The sequence below is a fragment of the Thermobia domestica genome, chromosome 10, assembly GCF_964235325.1.
Source record: "Thermobia domestica chromosome 10, izTheDome1.hap1.1, whole genome shotgun sequence".
NCBI classification, from domain to species: Eukaryota; Metazoa; Arthropoda; class Insecta; order Zygentoma; family Lepismatidae; genus Thermobia; species Thermobia domestica.
The window spans coordinates 486,489-508,681 of NC_137463.1; the positions used below are offsets into that span (position 1 = coordinate 486,489).

The 22,193-nt window shown below is 35.1% G+C and overlaps 1 long non-coding RNA gene across 1 annotated transcript; it reads right to left on the bottom strand.

Moving 5' to 3' along the window:
* Window positions 1-231: 231 nt before the first annotated feature.
* Window positions 232-8,179, bottom strand: LOC145661933 (uncharacterized). The gene is made up of 3 exons (XR_014126909.1): window positions 7,575-8,179; window positions 3,363-3,501; window positions 232-1,024 (listed from the first exon to the last, which is right to left on the bottom strand). It is a non-coding gene; the product is annotated as an uncharacterized LOC145661933 (long non-coding RNA).
* Window positions 8,180-22,193: the final 14,014 nt, after the last annotated feature.

The following is a 22,193-nucleotide window of genomic DNA, read 5'->3' on the forward strand; positions in this document are numbered from 1 at the left end:
TCCACCATCCTACATTACTTATGATTACATAACAAACCGAAAGCCAAATAAAGGAATGAACCTTTAAAAGAGAATACATAAAATAAAATCCTGTAGATTTATTGAGAATAATTACAGTAATAATTACTTAATTTTACATTAAGTATACATTTGTAGTACACAATATATTTAATGTGAATACATAAACAAAAAGTCTATATTAATTTAAGTATACTAATTGCATACCGTACATTATAATAGTTTGAAAAGTATATACACCTCATCAGTATATCAATTTTAACAAGTGTTATATAACATTTAAAAAAAAACTCTTACTTTGTAAGAAAAGCTCGAACAGAGTTGCACCTTACAAACTCTTCCCCACACCCTAGTATTGTAGTTCAGAAGATGACTGTACCAATCACCGAAAACCAAGCAGCAGAATCATGCGTTTACTTACGTCCCCCTTCCCCTCAACACATACAAAATAAATTAAACTATTTCTTGAAAAGTTCTCTGTCACCTTCATCTAAGAATATATTTAACGATACGAAGTACGTATATTATACATTACTTTAGAGTCTGAAGTGTAATTTAACTGCCATAAATTAAAACTAAACATAATATGCACGCAAATTAACTTAAATGAGTACCATACGCATCACACGAAGCGAGCTACGCCAATAAAAAAAATCACAGTCAATAAGAATTAATTACACCTTCAGTCTAGACTTTTAAATTGGTGTTATGTTGACGCTATGAATTTTGGGCTTCCTACACTAAATGTCTCTATGCCAAACTCTCTCTATATAAAACGTTTTTCGTCGAATCTGCAAATTGAGCAAGCCGCGCGCTAATAATGGAAGGCTGATGATAGTTCATCACATAGGAAGACACTTTGAAATGCTAGGTGAGTCACAACACTTTCTTCCTTTTTCTGGGATTCATCCTTACTTACAGTCAAATTTGGTACCGTCTATGTAGTACCTGTGTGTGGCGTATCTTGAAATCATCTCGGTTGATAGCCTCCAAACGAAGTGGACTCCTAAAATAAAGCAATTGTTGTAAAATTACTATTTGTAGCATGTGTGGCAAAATTTAAAAACGAAAGATATCTCAGAATCAAGGTTAAGTCAAACGAAGCGTTTTATGCGTTTTTTAAATATATATATATATCTTACCTCAGGCTATCCAAAATACTAAAACATTGTTTCCTATACTTTTGGAAGTTATATACTAAATATCTTAATAACTGTCACTCAAATTTGGTACGCTGAATAAAGTTATATTGTAGATATAGAATTGAAACTATGATCCAAACTTAAAATAATGATATTACAGAACACAATAAACTTAACTTAGGATGAAAATGGAAACTGTAGATGCATGAGTATTACTGAGCGAAGGAAGGAAAGTAACTCAGCTAGGTTACGAGTTTGACAGAGTTCATACACAGAAATCATTCGGTGGTTTATATTTCCAGCTTCGACTTAAGAGATAAAGAAGATAAGCTCACTTTAAACAGTTAAAAAGAAAAAAAACTTTTAAAAGACTTAATTTATTCTGAATTTTTGTTCAGTATTTGTAAATAAATAATGTAGAAAACCGACACAGAGCTTGCCCGCTGGACTCTGGCGCCCTAATCCCAACTCTGCTATTTGCATGCCTGCCATAAAATAATAGAGATAAGTGCAGATTAAGGGTAGCTTAATATTTACATTTTTTTAACGATACTTACAGTATGGCGCTAAATTCGTCGTACAAAAGCAGAGGAGTGTTTCCTGAGAGTAAAACAAACAAAAAAGTTCCAATAAACTTAGGGTGAAAAGCCCATCGTTCACGTGTTATAGGCTGCCGAAAACGTGAAAAAAAAATCAATTCTAAAGGTCCACAGCTCCAAAACTATGGGACCTACCAAAGTCGGGTCAAGACTTCACTTAGGAACTAGTATGTGCTCTATCTAAAAATACATGTTTTAGAATCCTAAGGAATCACCCCTCTGCTTTTGTACACCGAATTTAGCACCATACTGTATAAATTAATAAGGTAGAACTATATGTGGTCTTTCTCACTATGCTCACTTATATATATCTTAAAGACTAGTGATAAATAACACCAGCCCTCTGCTCCTATACCACCTTGTGATACCGGAGCAGGACGTTTGGACGCAAAGCCGTATATCTAAATAGGTTAATCTACTTAAATGGGTTATAATGCATTTCAAAAATAGAAACCGGATGATTACGTACTAAAAGCCTTAAAAATAGGCACTAATATCACTAAAACTCTTTAAAAAAAAACTGCACAACCTAAAATTAAGAAGTTCGGAAAGGTTAAATTTGATGCAAATTTTCTTTAAAATGTCATCTTCAAAACTCTAAATTTTCCTTACGTTATAGTCCTATGGCAGTCATTAAAAATCTCAGTTGCAACAAATGCTTAATTTAGTTCTATTTTTTGTATAATGCAGAAAAACGGGTCTAATTATTTTGTTTTTAGAATGATATATCCTAATTTCAGGAAAATCGGAGATAATGGACTGCAGAACTTTTTTTCAGCATTAATCTGTATTGGGCTAAAATAAAATTTGCTGTAGGCATCCTGCAACACCCCAAAGTAAACTTCTGTGAAGTTATCTTTACAATATCTCTAACGTAAAGGATATTCATAACTTCATAGCAATTCATAACACTGCATTACTGCTTATTACTACGTATTTGCAACACAGATAATTGGAAAGGAAACAACAGTGAAACAAGAAGTAAACAGTGAAATCTAATATACCTATTGAATAATTTACTTCTCTTATGTTACAATTACCATGACGGAATTATGGGCCAAATCCAGCATTATTCTGCAATGTCAACAGTTTCAAAATTCTGCACGGCGAATTCTTTCATCAGCTTGAATATATTTTCTTCTTTCAGTTCAGTTGATTTTGAGTTTAACGTTCCGTAAACAGCGAGGCTATACAAAACGTGAACCTACTGATTAACGGGGAATCCGAACCACGACGTGAGCTCTAGTCGGGAATTTTCTCCTTTTCTTGGGCGGATCGTCTTCTCGAAGCATTGCCTCGTGCCCTGCTTCTCTTTTTTCCTTCGAAATGCATCAATAAAGCGCCAAATCAACCAATGTCGTTCCTTCACGTTCGATATATTATAAAGAACAAAAGTTTGTTTATTTTGGGGTGTCATTGGCTGCCTACAGTAAATTTTATTTGACCCATTCTTCCTATTTAAATGTATAGTTAGTGCCTATTTCTATGAAAGTTTATTAATATTATAGTCTCAACTTTCTATTAATACAATAGTCTCAACTATATGGTTTAATGGGCATATCGAATAATAATAATAATAATAAAACATTCAATAAATACTCACTTCCTAAACTATCCAATACATAGCATAAAAAACACCATTTTCATTCCAAAACCAGCTCGTATTCATTTTTTCTGATCTCTCGGAACAGGTCAATACTTAATAAACATTTCTTATGTTTTGTACCATGTGTTTTAATAATCTATTATAGAAAAAGAAAATGAAAAAATTAAAATATGTACAGTATTTTACAAATTTTAAGTCACATCTTTATAGTAAGTAAAAATTAATGAGAAACTTCAGTTGTTTTTAACTTAAATTAGATGTTCTTATTAGATATCTGGTGCCTTCCATTTCAATTCAGGCAAAAAAAAAAATAAATAAATAAATAAAAAATAAAATTGTACCATCACCATCTCAGATATTGTTCAAACTTTTATTTATAGGAACTAAACATGTTTTAATTTTGGGACCTTTTTTTTGTCGGAAAAAAAATTCCCGCCAAGTAATGGGCCATCAAGGACGGGAAGTACAATTCATGAATTGTAGAAAACATGGAAAATGGTCAAATTCGGAGCCCCACAATTCAGCTATGGAGACATGTAGAGTTATAATTCTTGTTGTGGTATGTACATAGGGATATGAATAAACTATAGTTTATTTCAGCTTGTTTTGCGCATGCGTATCTATTTGTACATAAAGTAACAAATGAACGTAAGTTTATGTGAAAAGTCGAAGTTTGTGCTTTTTTTTAAGCACTTCCGGTTCGAATTTTAAATTCCGTTTTCACGGTTGGTAAGACGTAGTTACCCGCTTCCCCCCCCCCAAAAAAAGTATCGCTTCTGTGTGCAACCGTTTTATCGCAAAAAATTCGAGAAATCGGCAAATTTTCAAAAATCGCCATTTTCTCAAAAACATCAAAATTTAAAATTCTTAAATTTTGTCAGATGGTTCAACTGTACATGAATAATAAACACACCAAATAGCATTCTCGACCAATGCTTCATGAACGAACTACTGCCATTTGAAGTTAGCGAACTTTCGTTAACTTTGAAGTCACAGTTGGCAATAGTGAAAACAATGAAAGTGCAACAAAGAAAGTGTAAAAAAATGCTACCGCAAAGCATCGTGTAAAATTTCAAGATACAAATTCTATTTTACTGCATGTGGACTTCGCTTAAACTGGACTGTTATTTTGCAAAGGGAAGTTCAGAGTGATCACTGGAGAAACGAGCAAATCTCTTTCTTTACGGGAGTGATATATTATTATGAAACAACTGAGAATTTGCTGTAATAAGCGACGACAAAACACACGATTCGGCCCGTACTCATAGCCATGAATAAGATTCTAGAAATAGTCGAAGAAAAGCGAAAATATAAGTTATAGAAAAAGGTTCGAATACGTGAAAATAAGTGTCTACAATTTACCAAACCGTTTCAGTGATTTCTGATGGTGCTGCATTCCAATTTAAAAATTGCTTTCAAATGTCCAAAACGCAGACAGGTCCGATAAAGCAGTGGCTTTTCAGTGAAACCGGCCGTGGTAAGGGTCTCTGCGACATATTGGGGAGAGGGGGGATAAGGATATGGCAACATGGCAAAACGAAAAACACATTCACAGTATTAAACCTGCAGAAGAGAAATGAAAATGAAATGAAATCTTGTCGATAGTCAAAAAACATTTATATTCACTTCTCTTATTCTCTTCTGGAAACCTGTACCCTGTTGAAGAACCATGTGAAAACAAAGAAAAAAAAAATGAAATGAAATATTGGAGTTTTACGTCCCACTTTTATGCCGGTTAGGCTAAAGGAGACGGTGATGATGACTAATGAATGAAATGGTGGAATGAAGAAAGTGGGAGGAAACGGGAGAACCCCGAAAAAACCCACGCACACGGTGTTTGTCCACCACAAAGTTAACTTGGCGGGGGCTGGGATCGAACCCAGGACCCCAAGCACCAGAGGTGAACGCTCTACCACTGAGCCACCGCGGCCCATAAACCTGCAGAAGAATTCGTGAGTATCGTGCAAGTACCAACTCCGGGTATTACTCTCGTCTTGTTGTCAAGAACCGAATTCGACAATTAACCCCCCCCCCAAAAAAAAGTGGGAAAGTGTGCGACCGGTAACTGGTATTTACCGAAGTCATCTTTGGCTTTTATTGCAGTAACGGGTCATCATGGACTAACTTCAAGCTTTTCCCAAAATCGAGCTTCTGCAATTCAAAGTGTAGATTTAAGAAATCTGCAAAAATGAACTTTTGTTACATACATATATGATAACCAGTGATGGATAGCAGAAATATTATCAATAAGTCATAAATTACATGAAATTGAAGTGTTCTTTGTGTTTCCAGGAGGCGCGGTGGCTCAGTGGTAGAGCGTTCACCTCCGGTGCTTGGGGTCCTTGGTTTGATCCCAGCTCGCGCCGTGTGGACTTTGTGGTGGACAAACACCGTGCTCATGGGTTTTCTAGGGTGTCTCCCGTTTCCTCCCACTTTCTTCATTCCACTATTTCACTCATTTCTCATAATCACTCATTTGTCATTTCTCATAACCACAGGAGTGAAGTAAAGCTATATTAGATGTAAGGCATAGTTGTATGGGATATAAAATCTTTGCACTACCCACGGTTACGTGCATATCCACCGTCGCTGACATGCCCGCTCCATACGGAATGACAGTGTGAATATAAGTAATTACTGTCAGTGCACACTGCACAGTATATTGAAATGAATCTTGAGTAACAGTGAAAGCATTGTATGTGTTAGTGGGGTTAAGTTCCAAAGTTGGTCGTCCGTATCTAGTAAAATTTTGAAAATTTACCGGCAAGAAATATATTTGCTTGTTCGTGTGCTTCATAATGTATAAGGAAAGCGAAAGTTGTGTTTATTTTCTTATATAAACGGTTTTAAGCATGGAACTATTTGTCAAGCGGAGGGAACTACTTGGCACAAGGTTACTTCATGGTAGGATTATGGGAAAGTAATGAGCATTTGTTTTTGAAAACATTGTTGGTGATAATCAGGAAAAGCCATTAAAAGTAAGTAAGTCATGGCTCAATAAACCTAAAAATAAATTGTAGAGAATGTGGTAAGCAAATAACTATAAAGAAACGTGGAGAAAGATATATTGTTTACTGTAACGGTAAGTGACATAACGAACAAGGCAGCAATTTTCTAGAACACAGGTCCCTCTTCCCATTTAACTGTAATAAAAACAGAAAACAACGTGCCCTGCGGGGCACTACTCCATCTCCACTCGCTAACGGTCACTCGGCATTATTATGTGAATTAAATGTAAAACTTTGGTAAAGAAAGGAACCAATTATTACACTTTTAGCCAAAACCTAGGCGGGCGACCAACTTCGGAATAACTGCCTGTTAGTGTGTTATTCCACTATCATCGTTTATGCGCATAACCCCCGTCGCTGACGCGCCTGCTCCCTACGAACGCACTCTTGTCACTCGGGTTTTCGTGCTGCACTCCTGCCCTGTCTCAGTTAGATAGCACTTGTGCTTTTCAGTGGCCACCTAGCACAAACTGGTTTGTATTTTATGCACGGGTTAATTTACAACGCCCGCTCCAGCAGGTATACTCACTCAGAAAGGAGAAATTACACATTAATAATTTTATGAAAATGGATCAAAACTTACCTAACCTTAAGCTAACCTCTACCCTACCCTACTTATTTATATCTTACTCTACTTTATCTTACGCTACTCTACTATATTTTTTCAAAGGGCCCTACTGATCGATGCACAGTTGGAGCGTGTCTTGTAGTGCTTTCGTGGTAACCGCTACTATTTTCACTTTAAAATAAATTAACTAAATAAAATTAGAGGTAATAGTTAAGAACAGCTACTTCTCATCTCCCGTGCACGAGGATACATCTTACTGTTGCACTACCTAAACACCCTAAGTACAAGGGCAAGAACTCAGTCTATTACCTACTTTTTAACATCCTAGATAGTCAATGAATAATTCCTGAAAGTATGACGTTTCTCGTCCTCCCCTAAATGGGAAGTACGGCTCCTTAACTATAACCTAATTAATTAGAGATTACAGAATCAATCAACTTTCTAAGAAACTTTTCTCCATGAGTAAAAGAAACCCGTTTTTGCTATTTCAAACATATTTGTCAATAATTACGTATATTCCTGAAATCATCACTTGAGGTACAAAAAGGAAATATAAATTGAAAAAAAAGTTGGGGTTCATGTATTAATTAAATCTTCATATTTTAAAGACAAAACAAAGAAATATATACATACCTTCCACGCCAAGTTCCTTGCTTATATCTGCCCATAATTTGTTCGCGACCTGTCGTTTGTCTGGATAAGCTTGATTCCACAACTTTATCAAAAGCACAATTCATTAAAGCATGAACAAGCATCTACTTCCATCTTCATTTTTATTTTATCTCCGCACTAGTGTTGTGTCGATCATGAACGATTCGATCATTATGAACGAATCATGGCGTGAATCAAATGAATTATGATTCTTTTCACAAATGAATCGACTCTTCTAATGAATCATTTGTACTTCTCACTGAATTGTTTGCTGTGATCGAAATGAATTGAGAATCACAAGCTGCCAGCTTGTGTGAGACAATTGGTGAGGTTGCTTCTGCAAATGCGCTTGCAGTTCACGGGGAGTGAAAAAGAAAGAAAACCATACGCGCGTCTTTTCTTCCTGCTTTTGTAGATGTGTGCGACTTTTTTTTTTTTTCTATCTGCGTGGTAGGGTTGTTTCCTAGGTAGAAAGGAAGCCGCGTTGTTAGATTACTTTCAGAATAAACTTTCTTGTTGCTTGCTTCTTGTCGTGAAGTACTGGCAGTGTTGCTCAATTAGATATAATACGATCTCGTAGTTAATTTGAACATACTCTTGATGAGCATTTATCCATTTTATTAAGATACTGCATGTGCATTGAATAAAATTATTTTCATTACTTTGAACTCCAGTAGCCAAAAAGGTCAATTTTAATGTTTTATAGTCAACTCGAAGTACTATATTATATTCAACGTATATACAGTACTTACACAGAAAAAGTGCACTGTAAATTATTTGTACTGTACAAAATTGACTTTAAAAATGTAGTAAGACGAATAAAGATTCTTTCTGGGAAGACAGTGTATTGCATCTTTCAGTAAAAACACTTGTCCACATGGAACGAAGCTTAGTGGTACCTACTTTTCACTTTACTTCTATTGAAACATACAGGAAGACACAAATAGTTTTTTGAGCTTCCATGTAAACAAGATGTGGGAGACACGGGATCGATTCCCGGCGGAAGCTAATGTGGTTCGGATTTCATGTTAATCAGTAGGTCCACGCCTCATATAGCCTCGCTGCTGAACTGGACGTTAAACTGAAAATCAACTCAACTGAAATTTAACAAACTGACGATTTTCTCTTAGAAATGTAGACAAACACTGATGATAACAGGGGTGGCCGGGGAGAAAATTCGCCAGGCCAAGAAGTTTCTCCCGGGGCATTTCTCAGATTGGGTTCAATTGGGGTTAACAGTATTTTCGCAAATATATGTTCATCTCTTGCTTATTGAAGTAGTAGTGGCTCAGTGGTAATGCGTTCACTTCTGATGGATGGGGTCCCTGGTTTTCTATTTGCGCCAAATGGGATTTATGGTGGACAAACACCATATGTGTGGCTTTTCTCGGGGTTCTCTTGTTTTCGCTCACTTCCTTCATTTCACCATTTCATTCATTCTCATCATTATCGTTTCCTTTAGTCTACACGATAATCATGGAACGTAAAACTTTAAAATTTCATTTCATTTTGCGTTTATTCAATGTCTCCCCGAGCTAAATCTTTTGAAATTATCACAATAGTATTAAATATATGTTCATGTGTAAACTCCCTCCTTTTCTCTATCTCGAAGATCAGTATCTTTTCCAGTCAAGAATAAAAATAGAACATATTTTAGAATATAATAGAATAAAGTAGAAATATTGCAGTTTAACGTTCCTTGTTTATGTCCATTAGCCTAAGGAAAACGAATGATTAAGGCAAGTAAACGATGATGGAAGAATAGTTGGAATGAGAGTGTGGAAGGAAAGGGGAGTACCCGATAAAACCCACGGACATGATGATGTACACCACAAACTTACTTAGCAGTATATCAAACCAGGGACCCCGCGCAAAGGAGGCAAGAGTTTTATCAGTGAGCCACGGTGATCCCTGGGATAGAATAGAATGGACTGCGAGATAACAATTTACTTTAATTAATAATCCGCATTTTCTTTACGCTACATGGTATAACTCTGACTTACAACAACAAAAGAAATCCATTAACATGATGTGTACTTTACAAAGTTTATGACCTGGGCAAATAATACCCACTTGAAATGAATATAAAACTACAGACTCCTTGTATAATGTTTTCTGTATTGAAAACCAAAAGCATGAATGTCGCCTATACAGAGCTCTATATTTTTCCCCATACTAATATGTACGACAATAAGAAGTTGAAAATAAATTGTTATAATTGCTCATATCCCGCGAAAATCTTACGGAGTATATTTCAACAAAATATTTCCTCGAAAAACTGAAGTTGGTAGAAAAAACGTGGAGATTGCAACACTTTTAGTGTTTGTCTCAAGCTCTAATATAAAAGCAGGATGCAAAAATAACAACAATGGGAATAAAGCAACAGCATATTATTAAAACTTCATAACTACACTGAAGCTTAAGAGTTCCCGAGCCACTCTACTCACCCCAATGCAACGCTGTCCGTGTCATGTGGCAAAGATGATTTCACGAGATGGCATTTTCTCACAAGGAATTTATGAAGTTGCGCAGAAAAGAAGTGCAGTAGCCCAAGCGATTCATATGATCGAATAACTCCCACTCAATTCATATGATCGAATAATTCATTTGCGCAAAAGAGATGCGCGGAAAACCTAACTGATTCAATGAGCGAATCATCCCAACCAATTCACTTGCGCAAAAGGAATGCGCGGACGACCAATTCATATGAACGAATTAAATGATCGAATCATTTTAGTGAATCAAAGTAAATGAATCGATTCTCCGAAATGAATCGTTTTGCCCATCACTACTCCGCACCTTGCAACGTCGTCTGCTTTCACGCAAAACAAAATTGATTTCTCTCGTAGCGCTCAATTCCTCTACCAGCGTTGCCAGATCAGCTCGGAATTATTCCAAAACCTGATCGAAATTATGCTTGATTCGGTCAAATTATGCTAGATCCTCATAATTACTAATTCAGGAGTTAAAAAAAAAACGAAGCTGAGATACGATAACGTAACTTAAAACATGCAGTGCGCAAGAATGCGTGGATAGAACTCAATACTTCACGCACCAAAGCTTTAACTCAACTAAACTAGTGCAGTCGTTGCCAGACTCAATGGCGTATATATCGTATAAATGAATGCAAAATGTTTTTTTTTATTATACATATTTTGAAAGAAAATTACCTCGCAGCATAAGCGGAGTTTGGAATTGTCTGCCTGGGGGGGCAGATTTTTGGTCGGTCTCGGACCTTTAATTTCAGGAATAAAGATGGTAATGAAGTCAGAAATAAAGATGGTGAAGTTGTCAAAAAAATTGAGGGGAGAATGGCCCCCATAGCTCCGCCCATGCCTCGCAGTTAAAGGATTAGAAAACCCTGGGTGGAGCCACAAAAAAAAAAAAAAAAAAAGTTTCTAACTTACTTCGGAAAATAAGACTGCCTGTATGGTTTACCGACTATATGAATCAATGGAAGAAGATACATTTCTGCCGTTCTTTTTCTCCCCACGACCAACTTCTTTCTCATCTCCAGGTTTTACGGTTTTTTGATAAACTTGCTGAAATTATGCTAGATTTGGGCAGGATGCTAAAAGCAAGATGCTAGATGCTAAAGACATACAAATTATGCTAGGTCTAGCATCATTATGCTAGATCTGGCAACGCTGTCCTCTACGGACAACTCTCCTTCGCACGTATTCGGACGAACAATCCCAAGGTTGGGATCATTCGAATCTTTTCGTCGGTTTTCGCGATTTGCTGTTCGGAACTAGTCGAGGCCTCTCTAATTTATTTACACGTGCTGGGAAATTCGCATTCGCAATCGCATTCGGAAGTAATAGAGGCGCGGCCTAAAAGACGTCCACATGTCGTATCTCCGTTATATTTGTTACCATTATTTAACGTAACAAATGACGCCATATTTCTTCGCTTGACGTCTTTTGGAATTTAAGGACCAACATTTGACGTTGTTATGACATAAGTGTGCTACTTGGGCCGGGTTCGATTCCCAGCGGGAGCTCATTTAGTTCGGATTCCACGTTAATCAGTAGGTCCACGCCTCGCTGCTAAAAGGGACGATAAACTCAATATCAACTCAACAATAAATATATATATATATATATATATATATATATGTGTGTGTGTGTGTGTGTGTGTGTGTGTTTGTGAATTTGTTCACGTTTGTATGGTTAGCATATACGCCTTGAGCACAGGACCCCATGGTTTGATTTCCGCTGGGAGCTCATGTAGTTGTTATACCACTTTAAACTGTAGACCCATGTCTCAAATGCGCACACATATAAAGGCTTTTCAGGCTATGCGTTTGGTACACTTATGTTCTTACTTGGGAGCCGTCGAAAATTTCGGAATACAGAGTCCCGTAGACCGAAAAGTAAGAAGCATGGGTACAGTATAAAACTGCCATGGAAAAAGCTTTTTAGGTTATGTTAATCAGGCACGTAGCCAGGATTTCGTGAAGGGGGGGGTCCGTGACATGAAATACTGTGGTCATCCCAAAAGCGGCTCGATCATTCTAAACTATTTTACTGGAACATATATTGGTTCGTTTAGCTAGGATTTCGTAACGGGGGGGGGGGGGGGCAGAGTGACATGAAATTATGAAGGCCCAGGAGCACGATCAATCTAAACTACTTTACTATCAACATATATTTGGTTGTTAGGACAATAAAATGAGGATATGTTGGCAAGTATTTTAATAACAAACTATGAAGAAATTTCTAGCAAAATAATAAAAAAAAAAGTATTGAAAAAGATTTTACAATATTTACGTCCTTCTCCTGTTTATTCAAATATAACAATTTTCCTTTCGTTATGACCTCAATTATTATAAAAAGTACTTACTCAATACTGTCTTGTAAACTATCTTCTAATATAAATAAAATAAAGAGTTTGTTTGTGTGTTTGTCTGTCTGTGTGCGGCCTGGGGACCAGATGAGTGGACCGAGAGTTACCAAATTTTGGTCAAGGGTACCTTGGCTCAGGCCCCAGATCAAGACGAAGCGTTTTTTTAAATTTCTAAACAGGGGGTCTCAGAGAGCGTTTACCGGAACCGGTTTGGGAACCAGACAAATTGACCGAGAGTTACCAAATTTTAGTCACGAATACCTTGGTCCAGGCTCCAGACCAGATTTAAATGTTTTTGTCGAAATTCTAACCAGGGGGGTCTCAGCGGGGCGTTTACCGGAACATGTAAAAGTAGTAGAAAATGACCGATATTTATTTATTTATTTAACAATCACCAGATACAGCTCAGAGGCCATTTACACTGGTTATCCAACAACATTAACAACGGAAAGGATTTGGGAAGGTATCGGCCAGGGCCTGTTTAGTAGGTACGTCAACGCTCTACCACTTGAGCTATTAGTGTCGAATTCATATTTTCGCGGTCGTTGAAATCAATGGTGAAACTCGGATCGCATTAACTTCCAAATTCACGCTATTCGGCTCCGGGCCGGGGGTCGCCGGAGGGGAAAGACATAAAAGTAATCCAAAATGATCGACATTAGTGTCAAATCCATAGTTTTCGCGGTCGCTGAAATCAATGGTGACATTTCCATTAGCGATGACGTGCAAATTTAGTTACAATTGTATACGGGCTGGGAGTCAGCGGGGGGTGGATACCGAGACATGTAAAAAAAAATAGCCCAAAATGACCCAAAATAGCCCAAAATATTAGTATCAAATCCATAGTTTTTGCCGTCGCTGAGATTCATGGTGATACTCCCACAGGCGTTGACTTCCAAATACAGCCCCTGTGGCGAAGCATGTTTATGTTCAACTAGTTTTACAATATATACGTTCCTTTCTTTGTTGAATCAAATGCTAAGAGAACTTTCTTTCAACATAAATTATTGTTTTTATTATTCCGTCAACTATTGTCGGTTCCAAATGACAGGTTAAAGGAGCAATAGAAAATTGTCCTTGAAATAACATGTTGGATACTACAAGGATGCGATGACAAAAAATTATGATTTAAAATGTCCACGCTGTTACACAACGGCACTATGCTTTCGAAAGCTTGAAATCTCCCTGACTAGTAGCAGAAATTCTGAGAATTCCATAACTTTTCTTGAAATTTCAAATTCCCTGACTCTTCCAGAATATCTCGCTTACCTCGCCACCATATTGGAAGTAATACAAATTTCCTCATAAGAAAGAGTAAGCAAAAGCTTCCTGTAGTTTTCTTTTTAATTTTTAACGGTGATCCTTCATTTCATTTTGTCATTTCGTCATTTCATTTTGTTTTATCCTTCCTTAATTTTTTAATTTCTGGTCTCGAAGGGGGGGGGTCCGGACCCCCCGGACCCCCCCTTGGCTACGTGCTACTTGGGCCGGGTTCGATTCCCAGCGGGAGCTCATTTAGTTCGGATTCCACGTTAATCAGTAGGTCCACGCCTCGCTGCTAAAAGGGACGATAAACTCAATATCAACTCAACAATATATATATATATATATATATATATGTGTGTGTGTGTGTGTGTGTGTGTGTTTGTGAATTTGTTCACGTTTGTATGGTTAGCATATACGCCTTGAGCACAGGACCCCATGGTTTGATTTCCGCTGGGAGCTCATGTAGTTGTTATACCACTTTAAACTGTAGACCCATGTCTCAAATGCGCACACATATAAAGGCTTTTCAGGCTATGCGTTTGGTACACTTATGTTCTTACTTGGGAGCCGTCGAAAATTTCGGAATACAGAGTCCCGTAGACCGAAAAGTAAGAAGCATGGGTACAGTATAAAACTGCCATGGAAAAAGCTTTTTAGGTTATGTTAATCCTTATATATAATGTAAGTTACCTAGCTTGGCCAAGTTAGAATGGAGGAAATGTAATCACCTTCAATACTCTGATAATAGAAAATATTCTCCAGTATCATTATCCTCCTCTCCTGCAGAATGAAAGCCCTGACGAAAACGCAATATCATTTACATATCACCACAACCATATTTTGTGAAATATAACAAACAGTGGCAGTTAGAATCCAGTGTTTTTTTGTTTTTTTTAGAAATCCTTCCGAGGGTTAGATTCCATCTCCCCCTCCCCCCAAGGACTAAAATAAATAAACATTGGGATTACTTGTTATTTTTGTACAAGGGACGCAATTAAAGTTCCAGTTCAGCACATTCACACTTAGACTTTGATCCTGGAAGAAAACCTGTTAGTATTGTTTCTTGGTTTCTCATGTGGTCTCACATACATAAAGTACAAGAGTGTAGAACTTCATATGACATCGTTAAACATTGGGATTACTTGTTATTTTTGTACAAGGGACGCAATTAAAGTCCCAGTTCAGCACATTCACATTTAGACTTTGATCGTGGAAGAAAACCTGTTAGTATTGTCTCTTGGTTTCTCATGTGGTCTCACATACATAAAGTACAAGAGTGTAGAACTTCATATGACATCGTTAACGGAATTTTTCCTGAAATCAGGGATTGTTATACGGATAAAATTAAAGAATGGAACATGTTTAGAGGACTTGCACGTGACATCCAATTATAGTTCTCAACAAATGTGTTACAGATGAAAATGTCTGTATTGACTCTATTTTCTGGTACTTACGTTTTATTTATTTATGTTCCTCAAATTCATTGGGAAGCAAGTAAAGACTGTGCCTGTGTGTGCGTAAATGTACCGTATAATTAAGGGATTTTTTTACTTTCTTAAAATAAAAACTACAATTTTAGTCCATCCCATATCTGCTAACAAAAGGAGGTAGCGGACCAAAGATAGCTGCTGTTTATTAAAGGTCGTTAAGAGCAGGGGTTTCATTCAGTCAGAGGGGAAAAAAAAAGAATAATTGGAAGTTTCTATATTCGTTCGAACTGCGATATACTTCCTCCTATTATTATTTCAAGAACCATTTCCTTGCCATTTGTCTGCATCAGAAAGGAAACGCCAAAAATCACTAGAATGTGCAGATTTACCCGAAGTACGTACTAGATCACTAGTTCAAAAGCAAATCACAAAATCTGTTTCGAACATAACAGATAATACATTCGAACCCTATAGCAAAGATTCTTTTAAGGAGTGAACTTGTTCTAACCTATATTTGAACATAGCAGAGATTATTTAAATATTGTAGAGGAATGCGAAACTTCCGTGTTTTGTTATCAGTTACATAATAACTTCCGCCATATGTAGATAATTCTCATTACGTCATTCATCCGGATTTTAAAAAACATTGAGCTAGTTTTCTCTTTAACAGACAATAACTTGTCATTCAACGATAGGAATCCCTGAACGTAATGCAATCAATTAGAAAGGTATAAAAAAAGAGGGGAATCCCCGAGCATGAACACAGCAGGGGAATCATACTTATTGCGCAATATTACGCAATGCGGTCAGACAGGTATAAAAGACTGACCGACATGTTTTTTGTAATCATTTCCTGTTTGCTATTTGAAGCGTAAAGTTCAGATATTTTTTGTGTGTGTGGTTTATTATTAGTGTGGTTTATTAATAGTGTGGTTTTGTTTTCTTTTGTAAGTAAGACATTTTGTAATAATAATAATAATATTATATTATAAAAACTCAGTTCAAAAGTATTATAGTAACTTTGAGTTAGTTTTAAAAAATGGCAACAAAAAAGGTTAAATCAAATACTATCAACTCTGATACTCTATTTAATAAGAATTTTAAAAAAATATTTTAAAATGTGATACTGATTTAAATGAGGATAGTGGATGTTTTTTAAAGAATAAAAGAAAAGACTGTTTAGATATATTAAAACAGGAACAAGATAATTCATCTTTTAAATAAAATTTTTCTTTGGCTACAACTTTTGTAAAACCAGTAGATTTAGAAACATGTCGATTCTTTGTAAATAGTGGTAATGAAATTATTTTACCGAGTACAGATGTGAATTCTATAATAGAAAAATTATTTAATAAAATTTTAGTTGAACAAGAAAATAGAGCAATTAAGAAATCAGGGTGGTCTTTATGTTCTGAACCAAACCATCACTTAGAAATTAAAATCAGTAAATATGATCCTCTTTCCGCTTATTCTTTTATAAAATTACCTCAATGGATTTTATCCAAAAAGAAATGTGTTATAAATATTCAAAATAATGATAATAGATGTTTTATGTATAGTATTCTAGCTGCGTTGCATCCCGCAAAAGATAATCCACATCGTGTAAATAATTACATACAATATATTAATACTTTATTACCATTATTTGAAAAAACGAATATAAAATTTCCCGTCGAAATAGAACACATAAGCAAATTTGAACATATGTATAATTCTGTATTTCCTAAGGAACAAATTTCCGTTAATATATATGGCATTGATTATGATCATGAAACTATTTTCCCGTTACGTATAAGCGAAAACACATGTGTAGATAATCGTATAGATTTACTGTATTGTGAAGAAAATTGCAACACTCATTATTGTTTAATAAAAAATCTCAATGCGTTATTGAAGAGTCATAAAGAGAAAACTTATGTAAAATTGCCTCAATGGATTTTATCCACAAAATGTGTTTTAAATATTCAAAATAACGATAATAGAAGTTTTATGTATAGTATTCTAGCTGCGTTGCATCCCACAAAAGATAATTCATATCGTGTGAATAATTACTTACAATATATTAATACTTTATTACCGTTATTTGAAAAAACGAATATAAAATTTCCCGTCGAAATAGAACACATAAGCAAATTTGAACATATGTATAATTCTGTATTTCCTAAGGAACAAATTTCTATTAATATATATGGCATTAATTATGATCATGAAACTATTTTTCCGTTACGTATAAGCGAAGACACAGCTGTAGGTAAACATATTGATTTATTATATTTAAACTCTCATTATTGTTTAATTACAAATTTAAATGGTTTAGTCAGACATCAGTTAGGTAGTCATCAAACATTTATTTGTAGACGATGTTTAATATCTTTTTATAACAAATCAAAATTAGATGAACATGACAAACTATGTAAAGAACACACTCCAACCAAAATTAACATGCCGAAACAAGGAGAAGTTTTAAAATTTCGAAATTTGAAATTGTTATTACAGAATGATGTGATAATAATTGCAGATATGGAAAGTTTATTAAAACTTATAAATAAACAAAGTGGATTTCATACAATACAAATTCACCAACATATATCATGCAGTTTTGGTTATATTGTATGTTGGAGTAACAACTATATGAAATCAGAATGAATTAAGAAAAATCATAAACATATTAGATCAACAAAAACCATTAATACCATTAAAAAATTCTCAGTTACAGGAGTTTAACGTATCCACTGAATGCTCGGTTTGCGATAGTAAATATACGAGTAACAATAGAAAAGTTAAACATCATAACCATTTAACTGGTCAGTATATTGCCACGGTGTGCAACAATTGTAATTTACAAATTAAACGTCAAAGTAATTTTATCCCTGTCTTCTTCCATAATTTGTCTGGGTATGATGCACATTTATTTGTGAAAGAATTAGGTTGCACCCCTGGAAATATTTCGGTAATTGCTGAAAGCACTGAGAAATACATAACATTCTCTAAGCACTTTAATTTTAATGGTAGACCTATCGAGTTACGTTTTGTAGACTTATTTAAATTCCTGCCGTATAGTCTCGAAAATTTGGTGTCAAAATTAAAACCTGAGCAATTTGTCTATACAAAGCAATATTTTTCCGATGAAAAGTTTCCTTTAATTCTCCGTAAGGGAATTTATTTTTATGAATACATAACAAATTTAGATACATTTAAAGAAACTGAATTTCCTGGAAGAGAGGCGTTTAGTAGCAAATTGAATGGAACACAAATTTCCGAGACTGATTATCAATATGCAAAACTGATTTGGCGTGTGTTTAAATGTGAAAATTTAGGGGACTACCACGATCTATATTTAAAATGTGATGTACTTCTCACAGCAGATGTGTTGGAGAATTTTAGAAAGACATGTTTAAATGTTTTTGTATTGATCCGATTAATTGTTTTACTGCACCTGGGTTGGCATGGCAAGCCATGTTATATAGAACAAAAATTGAACTTGAACTTTTATCAGATATCAATATGTATATGTTTGTAGAAAAATCGATTCGCGGAGGTATTACTCAAGCTGTGTTAAGGTATGCCAAAGCTAATAATCCTTACGTACATGATTTTGATGCGGAAAAAGAAAAATCTTATTTACTGTATATTGACATGAACAATCTGTACGGACTATCAATGATTGACTATTTACCATATGGTGGTTTTCGGTGGGAGGATAAAATTGACAATTGGCAAGACAAAAATACAATTATCAATTGGCCCACGGATAGTGAATGGGGATTTTTTCTAGAAGTGGACTTAGAGTATCCAAATTATTTACACGAATACCATTCTGATTTTCCGTGTGCTCCCACTAATGAAGTTCCACCGAATGGTAAATATTCAAAATTACTATTGACACTTAAATCGAAATCGAATTATATCTTGCATTATAGAGTATTACAATTTTATCTAAAACAAGGTTTCATATTGGTAAAAGTATCCTCATCGCCAAAAGTGCCTTTACATCGCTGTGACGGGTATGTGATCGCGCAGTACTGCAAGGAAGGGATGGTTGCATAAGAAATTGTGATTAATTTTGAAGAGTTTTTATTTTGACTAGGGAATTAACATAGGTGAAGGGAGAAAAGACACAGATTTGAAGCATCAGTGCACTGTTATTGAAGCATCAGTGCACGAAAAGATTCGTATTCTCAGTTTTTCTATTTATTGTTTTATATGTTAAGTTAAACACCACAATATGTATCACTGATATCGCAGATCGTATCATTTTTAAAATCGTGTTTGTAACCTATTGTCAAAACATTCATCTCCAGACATGATGTAGAGAGAAGAGAAAGAGATACGACATCTGTAATATATGTATATGTGATTCACTAAGTAACTGTAGAAATTAGTTAAAGGACACATAAGAGAGCGAAAAGCAGGTCTAGAAGTCTGAACTTTTTAGAAACGTCCTAGATAGGTGAAAATATAGTTAAAAATTGCGAAAGGTATCATGCAATTTACCTTTCTTTCTTAGATTCTAGTATACTTTATCTTTCACATCCAAACATCTCTATTCAGAATTACGAGATAAAGGTGAAGAGAGAAACATTTCCATTTCAAGAATTATATCAGGAAAAAAATCTATTGACTTAGACTAGTTTCGAACTCGCAACCCTTGAATCCATAGATCAGCGCTCTACCGATTGAGCTAACAACTTCTGCAGGAAAAGAATGATTTCTACAACTACCGATTGCTGAATGGTGTGTATTAACCAAGTTGGCCGAGATAATTGCTTCATATAGCTATTGCAATAATAATAATAATAATAATAATAATAATAATAATAATAATAATAATAATAATAATAATAATAATAATAATAATAATAATAATAATAAAGCAGAAGAAGAAGAACAGAATTTAAAAAGTTGCATATGTTAAAAGTTTGACGTGCAGAGTAAGTCCTAATATGAGATTTATTAATTATATTAAATATATAATAAATGTAAGAGTGGTTTATTCGTGCGTGCTACTCAAACTGCGCAACTCACTACCGTAGTCCCATAAGGGTTGTATTATACAGTAGCCTTGCGTCCTCCAACCGTGAAGAATGTTTCGGTTTGAACCTATGCGTGTCCTAAGAGGAAGGAGGAGATTCAAAGAAAGAAAAGTGGTTTAGAAATTATGCAAACGTAGAATATCTCACGAGGTGAGGTGATATAGAGTTCAACGTGTCTTTCAGCTACTACTCTATACAAGACGTGCATCTACGACTTAACGTGAAACCCGAACCACACGACTCCTGACGAGAATCGAAACCCGTATCACCTCTAGTTCTATTATGGGAGAGACAGGAACATGTAAAAATAACCGAAAATGAACGATATTAATGTTAAATCCGTACCAAATTTCTCAAAAGTAAATCCCCACGTTAAGCGGGTTTGCATATCTAGGCTACTAACTATGAAAACATTTACGATCACTCTAACCCCAATCATTTCACAGATTCAACCTGTTGTATATAAATTATTAATACGTAAAATTGAACATAATTTATACGAAAAAGACTTTTATGCATTGCAAGACCTGTAACTGCCAAATATTCAGCACAAACTTATAGTCGTATCGACATAAACAAAAAGAAATGTGAAGCAGGAAACTACTTTACCCAAAAGTCAAAAGAGACGCACTGAAAACATACGAACTGGTCGAGCGGTTTGGGTCATTCGTCTTTCAATTAGAAGTTTATGGGTTTAAACCCTGAAGGAAGTATTAGTTTTTTTGTTTTTTAAAAAGTGTGTTCCTATTTTCATCAGAGGACTGAGAACATTTCTTTAAATAAAACTTTGGCAACTACTTTTCTCTCAAATTCCATTAGAAGGGATCATTATATGAATTGCAAATCTAAAATCCACAGCTGAGAACAAAATATTATGTTCAATATTTCATTATTATCCTTTGATTTGTAATGAAAAACTAATTATAAGCATTGACGATTTCAGAAGATTCTCCCCCAGTAATGGTCAATATATGAATGAGAGAAAACTGATAAAACATTATTAGTCCACTTTGAGCATGATCGAAGATAACTTATGGCCACGAAGGGGGAAATTTATGTCGACAGAGTCTCAAATTCTCCCACAGGTCATGCCCTGAAATCATCACTGTTTGAAAGGTTTCCTTAACAAATAGAAAATTACATTTATTTCTCGTTCTACGTTTTGAAACGGAAAAATCATAATTTTAAAGTGAATTATAATACGATAAACATAAAGATTTATAGAACTAATGAAGTAAATATTCTTGTGTAAGTTATCGATTTCTAATCAGATTAAAACTCGAAAATTCGTTTGCATCGCACTTTAAAGTAAATCCTCTCTCTATATAATTCTTACTGGAAAGTATGTTTAACTCCAATTACTTAATCAATATTTTAATAATATATTTTTATTGTAATACTTTTACTATTCAATGTCGTATACACTACATTTCCCAAAGCAAAACCTCGCAAATGGATAGTGGACTAGTGAATACTATCAAATAAATTATCATTTTGTTTACGTAAATACTGCATCGCCTCATTTGAAACTTCGTACTTTAAATAATAATAATAATAATAATAAAATCATAGCCATACCTTTATCAGAATTTCAGGCTTAGTCAATCAATGAATTCAACGTGGTCTCTATTCGAAGTTCTATTTAATCGAATCCGATAGAAATACAGATAGAAACTTCGAGAACAAGTAAAAGAAAAATGTTACTTTGGTGGGATTGGAAGTAACTTTTAGGAGTTCTTTACAATTTACAAACAAATGCCTTAGACAGTTTTTTCTTTTCTTTAAGTTAACTGATTCACCGAACGTATCTGAGTAACTTGTCTCTATTTTCTACTCGGTTATATATGTTTTACAATCATTTCCGTTAATCTTGAACGACAGGAACATGTATACAAAACTATCTAAGAGAATTAAAATTCCACCTCCGGGAATCGAACCCGGGACCCCAAACACCTAAGGCACACATGCTAGCCACTAGACCAGCGGGGAAAGCAAGTGAAATGCATTTTGTAGTATCTGAAGTT